Raw genomic sequence first — 6,710 nt, 5'->3', positions numbered from 1 at the left:
AGCAGCCACGACCACCAAGGACTGTGAGACTGTTCCCAGCCTGTAAAAATAACAAACAGCTGCCTGAGCAGCAGCAGCCCAGTTTTCCGCGTCTCAGTCCCTGGCGGCTCCTCCTGAGCCTCTCACTGAGGCTGGAGCACGCTGTGGGGGGATGGGTCGCAGCAGGGTTGGGTCACTTTGTGGTTTCCCCCCATGGGTCTTCCCAGCTCCCTCATTTACAAAACGGCCCTCTCAAGTTTAGTTGACACTGGCCAACCTTTCCAAAGCTGTTGGCAGAGGGTGGATGGACAAACAGACAGGCTCATGCTATGGTCGCATAAGCCCCATTGCCGTGGGATACAAGGCTCGGAAAACAAATTCAAGCAATGCTGTTTATTGTGCTTCTCTTTACTCCAAGTACAGAATGGTCTTTCAAGGCTGGGAAAACCCATCCCATACCAGCACCTGGCCACACGTAAGTTTAAGGGGAGCTAATCCCAGTTTAGACTGAGGCTGGGGGGACACAGTTCTGAGAGGGAGGAGGGCAGAGATCGGTGCCTTGGTGGCTGCTCAGGGTCTTGGGGAGCCTGGTGCTGACTTTTATCCTGTTGGGCTGAGGACAGCAATGCTGTCCTCCAGCCCTGCATGTTGGAAAAAACAGCAGTTGAGTGGTGGCATTTTTCCCTGGGCAGGCACTTGAGATACTCTGTATTCCCCAAGCCACAGTGACAAGTGTGGCCTTACAAGGGGAACCCTTGTCTTTCCCTACAGCTTCACAAACCAAGCCCAACCAGCCATGGACACAGCAAAGAGATCCAGAGGCCTGCTCGTGTGGGGAGGGGAATAACTGCCTGGTTCAATCTGTCTTCTCCTGCTGTGTCTTTTCTTGTGGGGTAAAAAACCACTTGGTGTTGTTAATGTGATTAATAAGCCATCCTCAGAGTCTCTGCCACATCCTGTACACACTTCCAGGCGGAAGTGAACAGACAGCAAAGCCTGCACACTGCTCTGCTCCAGATGGGAAACATGGTCTGGGAAACCACGAGCAAAAGGACTCGGCTCTGGAGTGGGGAGGCTGCAGTGGGGACCCGAAGCTCTCAGACCTTTGCACGCTAAGCTGAGAGTAGCCAGGCCCAGCAGTGGCCAGAGGGTGCTAAAATGGGGCTGTTTTTTTCCAACAGCTTGTTGAAAAGGAGCAGGGAATTTCAGCATTACCTTGCAGGGAGAAAATATGTACACAGCCCTTCACTTCGTACTAATATTTACCCCCAGATCCTGTCACGGCAGGGTGGCTGTGATGATCACGCCATGACCCGGACCCGGTGGCCTCGCCAGTGCTCTGCAAGTGCTGGTGGAAAAGGAGACAGGGTGGGAGGCTGAGGCTCACACCACACTGGAAAATTGGCCCAGAGGCTGGGACAACAGGATCACACCCTCACCGCCCCGTGCGCGTGGAGAGCTAAACCCACCTTGTTCCCACTCAAGTGTCCCAGCCTGGGGATGCTGCTCTCCAGAAGACACCCATCGCCCAAGGGAGCTGGTGGAGATCCAGCTCTGAGAAAGCACCTTGGCGGCCCCACTGATGTTTTGTGGGCTGGGAGATGGAGGGAAAGGGGAATTTGATCACTAAGGCACGGTACAGGGTGTGCTCCTAGTCCGCTGTCCATGCTCCAGGAAAGCCCCTCCATCCACACCACTGGCCACAAGGTCCAGTGCTCCTGCCCAGTGCCTGTCACAAGCTGGGTGAATGATGGCCCTACCATCCTGGTGCTGGTGTGGGATCAGAGGTGACACATCTGTACCGTGTGTCTGTATCCTGCTGGCAGCTGGTGACCGCTGAGGGGAGGGCCAGGAGGTCACTGTGAGGGACAGGCAGAAATACAGCTGCAGGGGGAGTGGGTTAAAAAAGAGAATATGCAATAACTGCACTGCAGTTTTTAACATGGCTATTGAAATTCCGATGAAACCCCATCCCATGGAAGCTGGCAGTAAGGAGAAGTGCTCCCATGGGTGTGGGGTGGCACAGGGTGAGAAGCCTTGGGAGACAGAGCTTGCAGATTCCCACCAGCTTGAAGGACATATCCCTTCTTCCTCTCCGTTATCTGCACCAGGATAAGAGCCCGGAGCTCCAGGCTTCGTTGTATGAACCCCGCCATGGCCACTCTCACCAGCGCGGGGGTTTTGGTGGCTCCTTGCTCTAAGAAAAGCCCCCAGGGAGAAGGAAAAACGCAGGAAAATATCCTCACAGCCCAGTGGGGTTGACACTGAGCAGGAGCCAGCCCTTCCTTCCGCGCCCGGCTCCTCTTCAGCTGCGCTGGCTGATATGGTTTATCTGAGCAGCGCTGAATGTAAACGCTGTCAGCGCCGGCCGGGATTAATTCCCAGGAGTTTGGCAGCCGAAATGAAATAACAGCGCTGCAGGGGGGGAGAAAGGGGGGAAGTGCACAGCTCAGACTGAAAAATCCTCCCGGTTAATTTACAGCCAGGTTTCTTTTCTCCCAGGCACTCTTGAGAGAGAGCAAATCCGGTGGCAGAGGGAGGATGGGGAGAGGACCAGGAGCAGCAGGAGGGTTCCTGCAGCAAAAGGTTGGGATGCCAGGGAGGGGGGAGGATTGGGAAACCACACTTTCCCCACACGTAGGAGCTGACCCCATGGTGCCAGGGACACGGTGGGGATGGGAGCCATGGCCCACAGCCCCCAGCCCAGCCCAGCCACCCTCAGGATCCCCTGGGTGCTGCCGGAGGAAGCAACACCGAAGGCACCGGGGTGCTCCTGGACACCTGAACCCCGAGAGGCAGCACCGTGCTCGGACAGGAGCCCCCTCTGCTCCCCACTGGCCTGAGGGGCCACTCCCACCCCTCACTGATGGGGAACAAACCAGCAAAAAACCACATTCCCGTTGAATATCCCCATCTCACACTAAACATCAAGAGATCACCCAAGGATTTTGCTGCTGGGGGGATTCCCAGCCCAAAACAGGTGGGACTTCTACTGCTGTTTATTACAAATCCTTTTCATGAATCGACAAATATATTTTCTTTAAGGGAAAGCTTTGGAAAACTGCCCCGCAGACGCTGTTGTTTTGAGGTTTGATGTTCCAAACAGATCCTGAAATAAAATAATCGTCGGGCTCTACCACATTGCTATGGTTTATATTTATATAGCAGAGGGATTCGGTTTGAGGATACTTTTCTAAGGAATAGTGTGGTTTTCATTTCCTTTCTTTAGATATTTAAGTAAATAACCACAAATACTTTCAGTTATTTTCATTGTTTTCTTGGTAGAGGATTGGCTGGGCTAAAAGCCCAGCAGGGCACGGACAGGTAAATTGATTTATTTTAAACTTAGGAAAGCCCATGCCCCATCTGTCTGCCAAGAGCTGTGCATCACTTGGTGCTCTGCAGCCAGCAAATTACGATTATACTCAGGATTTAATATATTTTTATATATTTTATATCTACCCACATGAAAAGTAGTCCCTGGCCTGCATCCGCCAGGGCACTGGGTGATACCCACACCAGGTCGAGAGGTGATGAAAGGGTGCAAAAGGCAGGAAGCAGGTCCTGGAAATGGTACTGTCAGTTTTGGGAACCTGATTTAAAAATAATCCTTGTGGTGGTGGCTGCCTAGGAGGTCAGTGAGATAATGGTTGTTCCCTGCTCCATGAAAACTCCCTGTGCCATGGTTCACTTTGGGATCAGGGGCTGGCAGAGGGTTTGGGGTGATGAGAGAAGGGTTTTCCTGCAGGGCTGGGGTGTCTGCAGAGGTGCTGTGCCCACAGGTACTGGGGTGCCTGTGGAGAGAAGGGGCTCCAGCAATGTGGAGGCTGCTAACAATGCACAGGGGAAGTGTTTTGGCAGTCCAGCTTTGCTCTCTACCAAGCCCCCACCCTCCCTGGGATGCTGCAGCCCCCTGGCCCATCAGCCAAGAGGGGCTGGGGCTGACGGAGCTCTGCTTCCCCCCCAGCCCTGCTGCTGGATGCAGCCTGGCTCGGCTCCGGCGGCAGGCGGGGAACCTCTCTGGAGGTGAATCAGGCAAACACGGCGCCGCAGCCTCTGCTCAGCCAGCCGTGGATCCGCCGAGCCCCGCGCACCGGCAGGCTCGGCAGGAGGAGCACTGGGAATGCTGGATAAATAGCAGTGGGCGAGGAAGATCGCTTCTCAAAGGTCAGCGCTTCCTCCGCTCTGCCGTGAACTCGCCCACTCCCATCCCTCCTCCTCTCCAGGGCAGCATCCTCTGCCCCAGCTCCTGTCCCAGCAGCTCCCGCTGACCGAGCCCCAGAGCCGGGGGGGAAACAGGTCCCCACCAAGCCAAGATATTGCCGGCTTTGTCATCTGACTGGGCAGTCACTGGAAGGAAAATCCCCAAGGCTGGGCCATCCTGGGTTATTTCACAGAGTCACAGAATTTGCTGAGTTGAGGGAGCAGGCAGCTCCCAGCCTCCTGCCCTTTCCTGCTCCACTAAATCACTCCAGAGTCCTCCCAGATGTTTATTCTTTGGGAAAGCAATAAAAGAGGAGGAAACCCCAGAAGACAAACTCCCACCAGCCTGCCTTTGATTACATTTGATATTGTTTTATTTCTTAATACTTTCCCATTGCAGGCTGGCCGAGGAGGGAGGGTGGGAGGGCCAGAGGGCAGGAGGAGACAGTGCCCTGAAAGGGGTAAATATACAAATTTTCCCACTAATATCTGTGGTTTAGGGTGGCTCAGTCAGGATCTGAGGGTAACAGTGGCTCTGAGGATGGGTGCCGGGATCCCCCAATTGCCCAGGCTGTGAACTTGGGGTGAGCAGGAGCATCCCCGTCTCTGCTGGGGTGCCAGGGCCTTGGGGCAGCTGCAGAGCACGGCACGGGTGGGCAGTGGGTGCTGGTCCCCATGTCCCAGCCCCTCGATGGCTGAGGCAGGGGAGCAGCAGGGACAGGCAGGTGAGAGTGACACCACCAGCTCCATCTGCCACACAGCCAAGTGCCACCGCTGCCACCAACCCTGTGATGTCGGTGGGAAAACCTTGGAGGGGCTTTTCCACGTGCTCTGCCCTCCCAGAACCAGACCTGAGTTCCCAGTTTGCCTGGCAGGAGAAACTTCTCCTGTCTTTGCCTGAAGCACCAAGAGCCACGTTGTCCGCAGGGTTCCTCGTGTCCCCAGGAGCTGGGCAGGGGTGACAGCTGTGACACCCCGCGTGGCGAGGAGGTGACAGGGAAGGGAGCGCTGAGCGATGGCAGAGGCTGAGCATCCCCTGCTGCTGCCGGCACAGCTTCCCTCCCGCTCGGAGCACGGCCACGGCCTGGCCTCTGCCGTTCGCACCGGGAACAGCAGCGCGGCGCATCCAGCCGCGGGACCGGCACAGCGCCCGCAGGGGCTCTGCGGAATTCCAGAGGGCCCGGGGGATGGTGGCAGCAGCGACACGCATTTTGCAACCCTGAGGGAGGTGAGACAGCGTGGGAGCGGGACACGGAGGGTCCTAGCTTGTGGTAAGGGATGGGGCAAGGTGTGTCCCCTCCACGCAGGTTTTTTCCCCAGGGGATGAAGGGATGTGGGGCACAGCTGTCCAGAGGGGCTGTGGGGACACAAACCAAACCCATCTGCCTCGTGTGGGAGCAACGTAAGACAACCAGAGGGGACTCACATCCAGATGGGGAGCTCATAAAAAGACAACAATGGGGGGAAAAAATCCTGGAGAACCTGGACATTTTAGGAAGAAGTTGGAAAGACTGGAAAATCTTGGACTGCAGCCTTGGGATGTGTGGAGTTTTTACAACACAAAAACTCTGAGGCTGTGGAAACTGGGATCTTTTGTCCCAAGCCTCCTTGTTACGCTTCCTCTGAAAAGTCACTGGAGCTGATGCCAAGCTCCTGGAGCTCCTCCGCAGGTGGGGGCCCACACAAAACACCTTTCCCCCAGTTCCATCCAGTTCCAGCACATCCCATAACACTGACCCTTCCCAGCTGTGTCCACCAGACAGGACTGGAGGTGTCTGGTGAGGGGGAAGGTCAAACCCCCAGGATGCAGAGTTCCCTTTCCACAGGGAGCAGGCAACCTCCCAGCTCCAGAGGGTCTCCCAAAGCACAACAACGGGGTCGATGCCACAGCCTCACTGGCACCCAGGTTTGTTCAGCAGCATCCTTGGGAAGAAAAACTAGCTGCCATGCCTTCTTCCAACATACCTGAAGAGCAATAGAATGATAGAATGATTTGGGTTTGAATGGACCATAAATCTCATCTGCTGCTACAGGGTACAAGGCCAAGGAAAGCGAGGCTGAGTTTGCCCCTGAAAATCCTCTTTAAAATGCCCTGAAACCTTCACTGCTGTGATTTCTAGAGAAGCCTGACACTGTTCAGATATCCTGCAATGCTCTTCCACATCTAGGGACAGGACCTGCCCTGACAGCAGCCCCCTCCCAGCCTTGGGTGAGCAGTGAGCAGCAGGACCTTGCTGGCTCCAGGCTGGTGGGACAGATCCCACCCTGGAGGGTTTCATGGAATAAGAGGGATGAATGCCTCTTGCTGAGATGCCCCAGCCCTGGGCCCGGTACATCACTCCGGGGGCTTCCAGCACCCTGCACAGGACAGTCTCCCAGCACTGGGGTACACAGTGCTGTGTCCCCTCCCTGCCTTCCTTGGGGTACAGACCAGCCAGGACACTTCTGGCCAGCCTGTGGGGCTGTGTGCTCCACAAAGGGAAGTGCTCTGCAGAGCATCTCCCCAGCAGTGACGCAACACCCTGTCG

This window comes from Corvus kubaryi, unplaced genomic scaffold (genome assembly GCF_017639235.1).
Source record: "Corvus kubaryi isolate FWS band 111438036 unplaced genomic scaffold, C.kubaryi_AGA036_p1.0 37353, whole genome shotgun sequence".
In the NCBI taxonomy this organism is placed as follows: domain Eukaryota; kingdom Metazoa; phylum Chordata; class Aves; order Passeriformes; family Corvidae; genus Corvus; species Corvus kubaryi.
Note: the sequence above shows the minus strand (reverse complement) of the source record.